Source organism: Giraffa tippelskirchi, chromosome X (assembly GCF_054371585.1).
Source record: "Giraffa tippelskirchi isolate mGirTip1 chromosome X, T2T-mGirTip1v1.2.pri, whole genome shotgun sequence".
NCBI classification, from domain to species: domain Eukaryota; kingdom Metazoa; phylum Chordata; class Mammalia; order Artiodactyla; family Giraffidae; genus Giraffa; species Giraffa tippelskirchi.
In genome coordinates this window covers 23498385-23513673 of record NC_137289.1, presented here as the reverse complement: position 1 = coordinate 23513673, position 15289 = coordinate 23498385, and the positions used below count along the sequence as shown (strand labels likewise).

At 51.7% G+C, this 15289-nt stretch overlaps 1 protein-coding gene across 3 annotated transcripts in view; it reads left to right on the top strand.

The window, feature by feature from the left end:
• Nucleotides 1-2997: 2997 nt before the first annotated feature.
• BCORL1 (BCL6 corepressor like 1) overlaps nt 2998-15289 on the top strand; it is a 59598-nt gene continuing 47306 nt past the window's right edge. The window contains exons 1-2 of one of the 3 annotated variants that reach the window (XM_081566619.1): nt 2998-3297; nt 4577-4656. The gene's annotated coding sequence lies outside the window, so the exon portion shown is untranslated. Of the gene's footprint in view, nt 3298-4576; nt 4657-5469; nt 5646-7250; nt 7317-15289 lie in introns of those variants that run through there. The other 2 variants (XM_081566620.1, XM_081566621.1) reach the window with 2 other exon arrangements.

Below are 15289 nucleotides of genomic sequence, written 5' to 3'. Positions count from 1 at the left end.
TTCTGTACCCTGATCACCGCTGGTCTGCTTTCAAGTAGAGTGACTTAGCATGAGTCCTTTGACAAGCTTGAGACCCTGGATTCCAAACCTGACTTCACCTTCAACTGACTTCACCTTCAACTGCAGGGAATGAAGGGATGACCAGAAGCTGCAAATCTGCTTCATTCTGACACTCTAAAGATCTAAACCACTGGGATTTTATTGTTGTTGTTGTCATAGGACTGGGCTGTTTTACCAGAGATACAAGGCCTGTGATTGCAGAACAAAGCAGAGAATTGAAGCAATTATCCTATGAATTTAGCCAGAGGTTTGGTTTGGGGCCTAAATTACCCTGGGACACCACCCTCCAATGCCCTGTTTTGTCTGGTCAGTTCACGAAGACAGGGCTCAGGCCAGTGTCACCCCTAAATCTCTGTGCCACACCTAGGGGGTCTGGTGGTGCCAATCCTAATAATAACAACTCTTGTATGAGCCTAGTAGTTTACAGTGTACAAAATTCTTTCCCATCCATTATTTCATTTGATGCTCAGGTGTGTGCCTGTGAAGGAGGTATGACAGGTGCATTGATTTCTATATTTTAGAGCATGGGGAAGACCCAAAACACATTACCTGGCACCAGGCTGGCACTGCTTAAATGCTAGGGCTTGCCTGAGGTCCCATTGCTAGCTATCGACAAGACAGAAATGGGATGGGATTCTTAGAACTCTCCAAACAATCCTCTTTCTTACATCAAGCTGCCTCTCTGAGTCCAGATGTTATTGATGGGAGAAACAACTAGAAAAACAAATCTGCCTGAAAAGGAATATTTTGACATGAAATGGAGGCCCCATACCATATTAAAAGGAGCTCCGTATGTGGAAACAGGACTACTGAGGTTGAATCCTGGTTCGGGAACTCACTAACCATGTGACCTTCAGTTAGCTGCTCATAGCCGCTCCTGGCCTCAGTTTCCTCAATTACAAAATCAAGAGCTGTAGTGAGAAACAAATGAAATAACACAACTGAAAGGGCTTTGTAAACACTCCGATGTTGTACAAAGGTAAGGTATTATGATGATGATATTGTGGTTCTAGCCTCAAATAAAATAATCATTAAAATCTACATTCTTTACAAGGCTTCCCACAGCTCTCCCTATCCTGCTCCTTGGTTTCCCATCATCTCCTGTAGGGCAGGAAGTGTGGCCCCCAACAGGAAAGGGCTCAGAAAAGCTAGAGCTTCAGCCAGGAAATAACCATCTTGCCCCAACCTTCATTTCACCAGATAAATGATGCAGCCAAATGGTGAGACACAAATGAGAGGGAATGGAGATGTCCAAAATTCATCTCAGCCTCAAACCAAGACCAAAGTAGCCCTAAGGCCCTAAGGGCCTTAAGAGATGTGCAAATGCAGTAATTACCGGGTTAATTAACATCACTGAAGACGGCCAATGTGAATCAAAGCAGAATTGGTGGGGTTTGCGTTATCAGGCCTGGTAGAGGCAATTTCCCCACTTTAAGAATGCATTCTGAATTCATGTGTTGATTAGCTTAAACAAATCATTTCCAAATCTCCACTTTCCCTTGGTGCAGCTAAGGCCAAGCACTTTTTAATGTATGTGCGTGGGGTGCATGGCAGGGTGGGAGCGGTCAAGTAAAACAGCTAGTGAAGAGGTTCCCCAAGCAAAGTAAAATGGCAAGCAGTCTGTCCTCACTGCTGACAATAGATTTTGAGGTTGCTGAGGACCAGCAAGAGGGGTCGCAGAACGCCAGGCCTCAACAGCAAAACCACTGCAGCCTTCATGGCTTGCCCTCCTCCACAGTACTCATGCGCATCCTTCAAACCAAGTGAGGCAGACATACTAGGCAAGTCTCAATTGCCATCTCTAAAGTCCTTCCAAAGGAGAGAAGACACCCCATAGCTTAGGGATGGAACCTCTGAGCCTAGGACAAAGGCGGGGGGCGGGGAGAAGGAGGAGGAAGACATTAATCCTGCTGGGCTTCCTTTTAGTCCAAATCACCCTCTGGCTTCCTTAGTATAGATAAATATATAATAAATAATATCAATATATCTGCACATAAAGATTTTTTTCAAATTCCTGCTATTCATTTCACATTCCGTTGACAATAATGCCCTGAACCCTCCAGGAACTGCTGGGCACCTCCCCTAATACCCTCTAGGTTGAGGCCATGCCTTTGAAGTCCCCACCAGGGACTCAGGGCTGGAACTGCTAAGAAACACCCAAAGACTGAAAGCAAGAAGGCCGGCAGCTTCAGATCCATCGCAAGCTGATCTCCTCCTCAGAGTTAATGTAAAGTCATCAGAGTTCCAGTGTGGACCGCAGGCTTCTCAGCTCTTCAGTCCTGGGGATGGCCTGGGATGTAAACACGTAGGAGGATTTATTCCTTTAGCCTGGAAAGGAGTCGTTAGGGTAAAGGGTAAGGGTCAAGGGGTTCAGTTTGGTGTCTGAGGAGCCCAGAGAAAGCGGGCAGAAGCTGAATCCTCTTCGAACCAGTTTTTCGGCCCGAGTCGTGCAGGCTTCCCCCTTTACAGACCTTTCGCCCCCTCCTCCTTCCTCCCTCTGGCCTCTCACTCCCGCCCCCCCCATGCCTCCACGCCCAGGCAGGGGGCTGCCCTTTGAGGTCTGCCCAGGGAGGTTTGCAGCCGGGGCGGTTGCCACGAAGGGTGGGACGCCCCGGAGACGCGAAGCGAGGCAGCGAGCCCCGGCATTTTCCCTTCCCCAGCACCTGTCCCACTTCGGCGCCGGGGCTGGGGCTGCACCCGCGGGCGGCCTCGGTGCCCAAGCGTCGGAGCCACGCACCGAGGTCGCCCGGGTTAGGGAAGTGGGGGACCGGGGGAGGGGCGGGGCGTCCGGCGGGGGCGCCCCCCACCCCGCGCACGCAAGACCCTAACCACCACCCGCTTACACAGAGGCTAAACCGAGAGAGAGAGAGTCACACAGAAAGCTAGAGCGAAAACGCTTGCTCTCCGACCCCGAGCGGCGTTGCTCGCCCCCCCTCCTTCCTGGAGCCAAGGGCTGGCCGGGGAAGGTGGCTCCGTTCTTCCCCCGTGGCCAGTGCGGGGTCTGCGGCTGCCTGGCGAGGTTCCGGCTTCCCCGGGGCTGGCAGGGGGAGCCCCGAGAACTGCAGGCCCGCCCCCCCTTCCTCCTCCTCCTTCCCCTCCTCCCCCACGTGTCCTCCTAGAGCCCAGCGGCCTGATCCCAGCACCCCCCGCCACCTCCCTCCTCCTCGCGCTTCGCCCGCTTCCCCGGCAGCGTGGAGAAGAGCAAAGTTGCGACAGCGGGCGAGGGGCTCTGCCCAGGTGAAGGGGGCGCCGTGGGAGGGGGGGGACGGCGCGGCCCTGCGGCGGGGGCGGAGGGGAGATAAAGAAACTTGCTTTCCGCGGCCCCCACCCCGCGCGGGTTCGGATCTTGCGTGGACCCAGCCCTCGTGGCGAGACGCGGCAACGCCGCCGGGACCGAGGCCGGCACCGGGACCAGGACCCGGACCGCGCGCCCGAGTCGGCTCGGCGGGCGCAGGCAGCGGGCCAGGCCGGCACCCAGGCAAGGGCGGGGTGGGTGGCCATACACCGGACCGAACCGGGGACTCCGGTGGCCTGGGCGCGGGCCGAACCCGGACCGGGCCGAGTTGGGTGGCGAAGTAGGACGTGGATTCGGGGGCGGGGCGCGGCGGGAGGGGGAAACCAGGCCCGGCCGGACTGGCCTGGGCGTGGGGGCGGGGGGCGAGTTCGGGGCACTTGCTGGGCTCGGGACCGAGCGGTAGGGCGGGGCGGTGCTAGGGGCTGGGCCCGACTCGCGGGGAGAGGGCGAGGGGAGGGGGGCTGGGGGTGGAGTAGGGGCGTGGAGTTGGGAGCGGGGTCTGGCCTCGGCCGGGGGCGAAGGTAGATCGGCGGGGCCGCCAGCAAAGGGAGAGAGGCCCGTGGTAGCGCGGCGGCGGCGAAGGCCAGCTTCCGCGGAGTTTGTGCCCGGGCTTCCCGGGCTCCGGCCGCCTCACGCGCACAAATGGGGCTAGGGGATTGACTGGTAAGCAACTACGAGTGTTAGACGGTGTTCGGCGGCGATTCCGGGAAAAGCGCGGAGAGACAGTGTCTGCAATTATGCTGCACCCCCCCCCAACCTCTTTAGCATCTGGATTCTGCTCTCAGGGGGCCGCGGACCCTCCCCGCCACAACCTTTTCACTCTCCAGCACTCCCACCGCCTCCCCCGCCTTACTCGGCCATCTGACTCTCCTAGGGGTGTGTGTGTTTGGGGGTGGACGACGGCGGGGGGTGGGTATACTTTTCCTCTCGCGGCGGCAGCCTAGTTCCTATCTTTATTCCTACATGTAGCGTCGCTTCGAGTCGCATGGACATTGGGATAATTTACCCCAACTAACGCCCCCCCTCCCCAAGCGATTTGATGGTTTTTAAGGAAGAGGACGAATCTCTGGATTTCCACGCGTGGGATGAGGTTTGAGGATTGGGATTCACCCCCAGCTCACTTCCACTACCAACCCCTCTTTTCTTGTGAGCCATTTCCACGGGCATCCGAACTCGAGGGGAGGAACGGCAGTATTAATATGCTTCTCTGTCTCTACACAGGGTCGGCGTGGCCAAGGACGGCTGGTCTTGGAGGAAAAGTAGCCGCCAGTCCAACTCGGGTCGCCCCCACTATTACTTAGGTGAGGGGGGGTAACGCTAAGAAGGGGATACTGGTGGGTAAGGGACCAGTATAAGGGAGAGGGCTGGGTAGTCGCCCCCGAGGGACTCCCTTTCTTGGCTGGGAGGGAGACAGGAGCCCCGGCTTCAAGGGAGGGGTTCCGGGGAGGGAGATGGGGGGTGGCGAAGAGGGGGGGCGGGAAGAACGGGGGAGTCACGCCCTGCCAGCAAGGGGAGCCTCCCTCAGGCCCCTGGGAGAAGGGGACTGAATGCGTCTGCTCTGTGCTGCTGGGCAGGGGAAATCTGGGGTCTCCGGATTTGCACACTGGATCCAGCACCGGTGGCCTGAGAAAGTCAGGTCGGGGCATAAGGTGGAGAGCGTTGGAAGAAAGAGAGAAACCCCTGACCGTGGTGCACTGATCTTTTCCCTTCCTCAACCTCCCCCTTGGTGGGGCGTACGGTGGGGGGGCGTGGGGCTCCTGCAGCCCCTCGAATTGAGCACCTCCGCCTCTCCTGGGAGTCTAGCTTTTTGCCCGGCTTGCTGCAGCCACCGCTGCCTCCCTCTCCGGAATCCGCTCGGTCCTCGCAGCGATCCCCTCCTCCTCCCCTCCCCTCCCAGTGTCACCGGGGCTGCTTGGCTCTGCCCCCTTCGCCGCCGCTTGCTCCCTGCTTTCGTCCCTCCCTCTCTTGCTCGCTCCCTCCCTTTGCCTCCTCCTCCCTATTCCTCCCCCCGGGCAGGCGGCATTCTGGGAGTTGTAGTCCCGCAGAGCGGGGGCCGGCGCCACCCGCGAACCCGACCGGACTCCACTTCCCGTCGAGCCCTGCGACCGGCACCCACTCCACCAGGCTTCGCTCGCACACAGACACACACACACACCGCTCTCCCCCTCACTCTTTCGCTCGCCGCGGCTGCTGCCAGTGTGTGGCTCTGTCTCTCCTCCGCTTTGCTGAGCCCTCCCTTCTTCCTCTCAGTTCCTAGAGTCCGACCGCCGCCGAGAGAGAGGAGAAGGAGGTCGGTGGCAATAAGGGGCTGAGGGGGCATCAGATCGGGGCAGAATTAGGCGGGTGGTGGCTCCGAAGGGGTTAGAGGGAGTCCGGGTGGCGGCCTGAGCCTCCCCGCGGAGCCGACTCGGGAACAGGTGCGTCTTTTTTTTCTCTCCCCCAACCCTTCCACCCCTTTTGACTCCCCAGCTTTCTCATATCCCCCACCTGCTCCTTTCTACCTCAAGCCTTTCCCCAACCCTGTCCCTTCTTCGCCCCGCGGCCGCTCTGCTTGCCCCCCGGGGGCGCCGTCCTCTCCGTGTCCCCGGACGTAGCACTCCCTGGAGCTCAATCTGCCCTCGCCCCTCCCTTTGGGACAGCTCCCCTCCACTTCCCACCTTCGTACCCCATCCGTGCCCTACCCTACCCCCTCCTCACCCCTTCTCCCCTTAGCCAGGTGAGACTCGTTCACCACAATCTGAGAGTCTTCTTCCCGGCTGGGCGGGGGTCTCCATGGAAACGGGGGTCGGGTTGATCCTGGGGGGGAAACCATTGGAATTACCCCACTCCTCAGAAAGGGAGATGGAGGCATTGGTCTTGTTAACTACCTGGCCCCAACCCCCTGCTCCGAGGACCCGATGATCCGAAGGGAGGCTGGCCAGCTGGGCAGGGCGAGAAAGGGCTTGTGGTTTTGTTTTTTTTTTGAGGGGGGGGGCTGTCCGTGATGAAGTCCTGAAGAGACCAGGAGAAAATACCCTCCAACCTCAGAGGGGAGGTGCGACGGGTGCTCTGAAGGGTGCTTTCTCCCTGGTGTCGAGGTGCAGGAACCGTAGGGTAAGGGGTACCCCTAGGTGGCGGCGGGGCCTGGGTTCGGGAGTGGGAGTGCTGTGATGGGGGCAGGGGCAATTATCCGAGTCCCTGGAAAAAAGGCGGGGGATGACTTCGGAGCGCCCTGGCTCCGCTGCCCTCGCTCTAGGGGCGGGGGCCGCCGGGCCGGGCGCGGCGGGGAGGGGGCTTAAATTGAAGGAGGATGAGATGGGGGCAATTCATACTGGCCCCGGCAAGCCAGGGGGGAGATCCCGGCATGCAGGCTCTCCACCCGCTTCGCGCCAGGCCTGAAGGCGAGGGGTCTGAAAGCAAAGCCGAGGGCTGCAAGGAGGGAGGCTCCGGTTACGGGGCCGGGTTTCGGGATCAGGGGCAATCCCTCAGCCCTTGGGAAGGAGGGAGAGGGATGGCCACGAACCCCAGGGCTCCCCCACCCCGGGTCCTGAGGGGCGTGAGGAAAGAACAGCAGGCCCGGCAGAGCTGGATTCGAACGGATCGCGGCTGGGGAGTGCGGGGGGGCTTAGTGGTGGGCTTCGGGGGGAGCAGTCCCGCGGCGGGGCGGGCGGGCGGGGCGTGGGGCTCCGGCGGGCGGCGGGGCGGGGCCGGGGCGGCGCTGCTGCCGCCGCCGCCGCTGCCGCCGCCGCTGCTGCTCCTGCTGGGGCCGCCGCCGCCGTTACCGCCGCCGCCGCCGCTTCTGGGCGGGGAACGGAGGCCAAAGGGAGTCCCGTGCCGGGGCAGAGGGCGCCGGCGGCGCGCGGTGGGGAGGGGGCCGGCCTGGGGGCGGGGGCAGGCGGGGGGTGGAGCCCCCGACGGGGGGCGGTAGGAGCCCGGACGAAGACGACGGAGAGCCCCGGGGGCCGGGTGCATGGAGGACGAGGTGCTGGGAGAAGGAAGCGGGGGGTGGGTCCCGCGACGGGCCTCGTGGGCTTGGCTTGTCGAGGTTCTGCTTCGGGACAGAGCTCTGCGGGGGTGCCCAGCGGCCCGGGAAGGGACCAGGAGGTGAACTGGACGATGGAGGGGGCCCTGCTCGTCGGGGTCCCGCCGAGAGGAAGGCTGGGCCAGAGGGACGTCCGGGGCAAGGCTGGGAGCAACCGGCCGCACCTCAGCTGGGGATTTCGAGTTATGGAGGTGGGGGAGATTGTTGTAGGGAAAGAGGTGATCAAGGGGAAGGCGCGAGGCAAGCAGACTGCAAACCCCAGAGGCCGGTGCGGGGGGTGGGGGCTTCTGTTCCACCCTCCCACCCCATCCCCAGTGGAAGCACTCTGTTTTTGTTTTATTGTTTTGAAAATTTTAGACGTTGTCTGAATGAAGCTGTTGATGCGGTGATACTTACTCATTCTTGGTGTCTCCTGTAGTAGACAGTAAGGACAAGCGTATCTTGGTGAGGACGAGGCTAGCCCAGGAGTCTAGCCCAGTTTAGGGGCTCTTTATGCGAGCGTGGGAAGGGAGCCTGGTAACTTCTGCGACAGCCAAATGAATACTCTTTAGGCAGTTGGGCACAGAGGTGGAGTACAATTGAAAAAATGTTTGGTGACACTTCTCGGGTGCATTGGTAGGTTTGCGCTACCCTGGTTAGCCCGTGGGTCTTTCAGCTTAGAAGGTTATTTCTCAAAGTCACTCCGCTGAAACGTGTTTCAGGGGAAGTGAATGCAGGATGCTTTTGGGGTTGGGAGTGGATTAGGTTGATGATAAAATTACAGCACTGGAAGGGACTTTAAAGGCCACTTAATTTTCTGTTTACCTGTCCCGTCCTTGAACGTTGGGAGAGAGGAAGCTTTATTTTGGGAGACAGGGTAGGCAGCACAATGGAGCAGAGTTTAGGGGTACTTAAATTGGATGGTGATGTCACCATGTAGTACTGAAGAGGACAGTTATGTAGGAGAGAAATTTGGAGGATTCCATTGGGGATTAAATGGGGGTAACCTAATCCTAAAAATCACCCAGAGACTCCAAATAGAAGTAAAATGTAGAGTGAAGAACCTGTTAAATATTGATGGAGCAGCAAAGTTACTAGGAAAGCCTGGGGGAGCTAGGAGGAGCAGGAGGCTTGGTTATGGAAGTTAAGAGAATCTGAAGGCTGATGGAGTTGAGGAGGGACATGGCCATCTTGACTAAGCTGTGTGGACATTGCTAGGCAGACTCATCTTTTGACATGGCAAGTGAGGCAGCTGCCCTGGGGGTGGATGTGGGGAACAAGAGACACAGGCCATGGGGCACAGAGCCTTACTTGAACTGGCGTTATTAATAAGAGGGCTGACCCCATCGCTAGGTTTGTAGCAAAGGTAGGTAGGTTTCTTTTATGTTCTGGCCCTGAGAAGTCGCTGATGGAGGAAGTGGGGTGGACTCTGATGTCTGGGTTAAGGAGGGCTGGTTCTTTAGGTCACAAGGAGGAGATGGCAGATTGTTGGGCTAGGGCAGAGGAAAGCTGAGTCCCTGTCAAGTCCCGCAGTTGGAGTCTGGATTGGGCAGGGTGGAAGGCAGTTCCACACGAAATGGTGGCTGTACCAAGGGCACTTGGAAATCTGACTGTTTTGAATTACCAGGAGAGGATAGGGAGGGAAGGAGGATCCCTTTCTTTCTCAGGGGTGTAAACTTTCTTGGGAAGCAAAACGGGTTCCTCCAGACATATCTTTGCCTTATTTGTGCTATAGTTCACTACATGGGGGTTGGGGGAAGGTTCTCAACATGATGAGTCTGGATTATGGGTTTTAGAGAACGTATTCTTTTAGAGGAACAGAATTATAGGAGAAAAGGATTTGAATATTAGAAAGAAGGAAGGCAAAAAGAGAAGTCAGAAGTGGATTGGATAGGCAGTGAAGAGGGAAGAAAGGTGGTTATCACTGGTCCCATTTTAGGGCCAACTAGGAAAAAGTGGAACCTTAAAATCTCCAGGATAATGTTTCCAAAGTAAAGTTTGAAGACCCTTTAAGACTCTTAACTTTCATGCTAGAGTAAGTAAGATTTGGGCAAGAGAGAAGGATATTGTTGTTGTTCAGTTGCTAAGTCATGTCCGACTCTTTGCGACCCATGAGAGAAGGATGATCTTGGGTAAAAGCAGGGCTAGGGAGAAAAACTGATATATGGGAAGAAACATAAATGTATTTACACATAAGGAAATAGGAAGTTTAGAGATACTATACAGACTGAAAAATGCAGAATAGAGAAAGAGGGTGGGATAATGAGCCAGAGGAGGAAGGTGTTTATTCAGATGTCATCTGGAGCTGATGTGAGGAACAGAAAAGCTTGATTTGATCGCTTCTGCCCTAGGAGGGCCCAGGAAGGAGAGGTTAGCTGGGATCCAGGGCTTACAAGTCTGAGCATTAATTACAAAGTCTCAACTAAGGTAAGTATACAGAATGGGGGTAGGAATTCACCATTGTAAGTAGAATGGCCTTGAAAGAAGGAGAAAGAGGGAATACACCAGTTTTTCCAGTCTGCAAGTGGGCGGAATCCTAGATACAGGGAGGTGAATGATGGAAATTCCAGAATGAAACAGGATAAAGAACAGTGGCCTGAGAGCCTTGGGCCAGAATGGGAGGGCGAGGTGGGAGCAAGGAGAAGAGGCGTTAATCTGGGGTTGGACAGCTGGAATGGTTCATTGCTTCTAAGCTGAGCTAAGTTTGAGATGGGCTAGAATGGACTCAGACGGTAGAGAGCTGTTTTCCAGCATCAACCAGCATTCCAGAATTGAGAGAGGAGAAGTTCATGGTTGAGTTTGGTGGGAAAGTGAACACTAGAGTGGAATGGAAAGACTGCTGAGGAAAGTGGAAATTGTTGGGGGTCAATAGACAGGGAAGGGGAGAAGCCACTGATGACTACATAAGGGGGGAAGGAAGACCCTACACCTTTGAGTTTTCAAAAGGAAAGGAAATTTCTTTTAAAGTATTTGTTTATTTATTTGTTTATTTGGCTGTGCCAGATTTTAGCTGAGGTTTTAGCTGTGGCATGCGGGATATTTAGTTGCAGAATATGAACTCTTAGTTGCAGCATCTAGTTATCTGACCAGGCATTGAACCTGGGCCCCCTGCATTGGGAGGGCAGAGTCTTAGCCACTGGACTACCAGGGAAGTCCCAGAGAGGAAATTTCTTAATGCTGACATTCCAGTTGGATGTGAGTCTCTGCTTGCCAGAAGGTTTAGCGTCTGACTGGCCAAAGAGGGAGGGAGGTAATAAGAAGTAATCTACCTTTCATCCAGTAGGATGCTATACAGTATTTTATGTAATCTCACATACAAACTAGGCTTTATTAACGCCAGTTTTTGAATGGTCATCCTTAAAATAACGTAGAACCTGTTCTCTTTCTAAATCATATGCTTTCCTACTGTTCATAACTTAAAAGCACTCTTTTATGATGAAAACTTTCTTTGGTGAACTGAAGTTGAATTCTGGTCAAGAGTAAAATTTAACTTTGTTTCTATCCCCATAATTCAAATATGCTGTTCTGGTCCCCCCCCCTTTTCTTTTTTAAAGCAGAAGCCACCCTTTCCCCATAAAACGTTAAAAAGTGGATTATCGTTTAAAAAGTGGTTGCAGACTGCGTGTCAAGGTCATAGTCTCCCTGGTCAATGAATTGTGATGAATTTGAAGAGAGATGATTTATTCTTTGTAAAATAGGGTAATTTTCAGCTTATTCGAGAGTATGCATCGAAGGATACATCTTCATTTGGATTTTAAGAAGACCTTAGACTAAGTATCCATGAAGAATCGAGAGTACTGAGGGTCAGGCAAAGCTTTGTGTTTCAGGCTTCTTTGACTGTCTGCTAAGAAACAAAATTTGGTTACCTCATTGCTAAGGTATGCCTAGAAATCTTAGTGTTAGTGCCATTTAAGGGTACAGTTAAGTTTTGTTATAATGCTGGTGTCCAGAGACAAGGAGAACAAGCAGGTTTTCATTTTTCCAAGTTCTCTAGAGAAGTACTCTACATGCGACCCTGAACCCAGCGTGAGTGGACGCATCCTATACCTGACCTGAGAGGTGATTAGGTATCTTACCATGATGAAGCTTTACTCAGCAGGACTTGGTGGTATGACACACAAGTTAGTGTGGTCTGGTGGTTCTCAGACGTTAGCCTTCATCAGAATTACCTGGAGGCCTTTGGAGACATACAGCCTTACATTAGAGTCCTCATTCTTCTCTTTCCTAGTTGTGTGAAACTTTCTTGAGCCTCGGTTTTCTCATCTATAAAATGGAGATGATGATCCCAGTCTCACAAGGCTGTGAGGATTACACAAGATGATGTATCTTTAGCGCCTGGTCCATAGCAAGTGCCCAATAAATGGCTTCTAGTATTATAGTATAATCTAGTAGTATAATCTCATATTATAGTATAACTAGTTTTTCTTATCCAGTTGTGTCCTATGACATTATCTTTTTTATTATGCTATTGTAAATGTGGTGGCAGAAAGAAAACTGTCAATAGTTCCTGAGTGTTCCTCTTATATCTTGATGCTCTGTGCTCTTTCTCCATATTCCTGTTGTATTAATACATATTTAGCATTTACGATGTGGTAGGAAGAAATAGCTTGGCTCATTACTGCATTGTTGCATCCACCTTTGAGGTGAAAGTGGCAGCTTCTTTAACAGCTGTGCTGTAACATGGCTCAGTGTTTCAGGGCAGGAACTGAAGGGTGTACATCCAGTCGAAACTTCAGGGCACATTTTGGGCCATGGTTTAAAAATGACCCAACCGTAGTTTACCAGGGTGACATTTTAAAAATCCATTGCTTTCTGAAAAGGGCTGCTGTGTTTAATTATGACTCGTTGGGCTTTCCAGCTGTCTCTGACATCTGGAATTTCTACAAGAGCTGATAGATAGAGCCCAGGTCTGGGATGGCTCTATGACAAGGATGTTCATCAGTGATTGAATGGGAGAGATTAGCGTCTCAAATAGCTCTGCTGCTGCTGCTAAGTCGCTTCAGTCGTGTCCGACTCTGTGCGACCCCATAGACAGCAGCCCACCAGGCTCTGCCATCCCTGGGATTCTCCAGGCAAGAATACTGGAGTGGGTTGCCGTTTCCTTCTCCAGTGCATGAAAGGGAAAAGTGAAAGTGAAGTCGCTCAGTCGTCCGACTCTTAGCGACCCCATGGACTGTAGCCTACCAGGCTCCTCCGTCCATGGGATTTTCCAGGCAAGAGTACTGGAGTGGGGTGCCATTGCCTTCTCCCCTCAAATAGCTCAGGTATCCCAAAACCAAAGTTTTGGGCAGGGAAAATGATGGGCTGTAAAATATAGTCCCTCTCTGCAGCCAGAGTGGACTTTGATGCCAACAATCAACTATGCCAATATAGGGAGAGTGTGATATCAGGCCAATTTAAAACAGTAGATCAGTGAACAAATTAATGATTTCTGTTTGACTTTGGAAATGCATTATTATTCTCTGCCTGTCCCCCTCCCCAGCAGATTTACCTTCCTATTTATATTCTGCTTAGGCAAATATTAAAATGAGTTGTTCCCTGAGCACACATGTAGTATAAGTAGCAGAAGGCAGTCCATAAGTCGGCTGGGTTTAAAAATTAGCTGTGGCTAAGCCACCCTCAGATAATTGGAAGTTGACTTTATTATTTTGCTCCAGTCCAATTTTATTTTATTTCTGTGATTTCTTTATCATGGAAGTAAGGAGAAGAAAGAAGAAAAAGTTTATGAGACAAGCACAGGAAGTAAAAGGAATTCATAGGCCCAATGCTTTTTACATGGGGTTGTTCTTGGTTTCTGTATGGGGTAGTGGGTAGTGGGGATTTCCATTTTACCCATAGTTTAGCAAGTATTTAATTATCAAGTGGATATTGCATGTCTTGTATCGTGCTAGGCAATATTGGGAGGAGCTATTAAAAGAGGTAGAAAATCTTCCTAGCCTTGAAAACTCTATAGATGAAGAGCAGATTGAGCCAATATTGAGAATTTGAAATTCTGTGAGCTAAATGTGTGTATGTATGTGTATACCTTTGGATGAGTAATATCTATAAAATGAGTTAAGCCCTAGTCTGGGGTGAGAGAATAGGGAAAAAAATAGGCTGACGTGGCCTTTCCAAATATTTGTGTAAGAGGTCCAGGAGACTTTTTTTTTTTTAAAGAAAGGCCAAAGCTTGGTGAGGAGGAATCCTCTTTAAGTGAAAAATTCCATATCTTGAATGCTTTATACTGAAATGAAGAACCTGAGAGACACTGTCACAGTTTATTGCAGGGAGGACCCAAAAGCATCACAAAAGGGATTGAAGTCTCAGGTTACATTGATTCAACTTTGGAGTGTGAAAAACACCTGCAATATTCACATGGCCCTGCTGAAGACCAAATTGAGGAAAGCCAGCTCTTTTTTTTTTTTTTTTTGATCTAGTAGAAATGAGAGGTGCTCAAAGGATGACCCTAGTTACTTAGGGTGACATTTTAAGGTGGTTTTGCATTTGGAAAAGGACTGATTAATTTCCTGATATTTAGGTTTTTTTGATATCTGTGACATCTAGAAGTTGCACAAAATCTTGTTCCTAGAGCCTAGGTCCAGTTTAAAGCTATGATGAGATGAGGAATTTTCTTTAAATGGAGTAAAATAATGTCCTTACAGTAGGAAATAAAAGTGAGTACTACTTGAATAATAGGAAAAAAGTATCTTGGCAGTGGGTGGAAAAACTAAAATGATCTGGTGGTATGAAAATGTATGTGAGCAATTAAAACCTTTTACTTTTGCCTACTTCACTGCTGGAATTGATTACCTTTGGTCCGTTCAAGTGCTTTTGTGTTATTCTCAACTTTTGCAGATGACATAGTAACTGGGCCATAGTAAGATGTCTCAGGTGGTTGAAAAGTAGGGGCTGAAAATGCTCTCTGAGATTGTTCCCCCACAGTTGAGGCTTCGGGTAGTAGCGTATAGTCGTCCCTTGGTATCTGCAGGTGAGTGGTTCCAGGAACATCCTCGGATGTCAAAATGGATATCAGATCCTGCAATTCTCAAGTCGCTAATGCAAAATGGCAGAGTAGAAAGAAATTTCCACAGTCACACGAGTTTTGCATCCCTGGATTCAACCAGCCGCGGATGTCGGGATGTTGGAGGAGATCAAGATTGAGACCTCAAGCCCTGGTCACTCCGTTGAGATGAATGTCTAGCCTCCCAAGGTGACTACTTTGGAAGTAATGACATTCATTTGAATGAGTAAGCTCTTATGCGTTTAACAGATAGTTAACATTCCTTTGTATCCAAGTCTCATAAATGTTTATAAGGTGAGGTTTTCAAACATAGAGGTACCTAAGGAGTCTGTGAAGGTGTTTCTGCTAGAGCTGTCTGCAGGCAACGCCTTAGCTTTCTCGGTAAACACAGGAATGAATGTATCTGAGAACAGGATGCCATGTCCCTTATAGGACTGATGCCTTGGAGTAGAACTGGTGGAACTTTTTGGATAGAAAAAAAAAAAACCCAGGGTAACTAGGAAATGCGAGAATACAAGATGGGGATGAACAGGGCAAAGGACCCCTTTCTCATTCCAATTGCCCAGCAGATTATTTTCAGTTGATTTCATCTGTGTGTATGTTTGTGTGTAGTGGTATATGGTGGTAGAGGAACCTGTTTTGCATGAAGGGAAGCAAAGTGATTGGGGCATGTTTAGGGGACTCTTGAGTTTCAAGGAGTGGTCTTTGGTTAATGGTAGGGAAAGATGAGGGGATATAGATTTCGAGGGAAAAGCTGGAGGAGAATATTAGAATATCCTTATATGGAGAATCATTAAATTAGAAGAATGTAAGTTGGAAGAACCTCCTCATTGGGGGTGAGGTTTCACATATTAAGTGGGGGAAATAGGAATGTTAGTCCTACACATGAAAGAAGGCAGAGGGCCAAGGAGGGTAAGACCCATGGTAGGGGTTC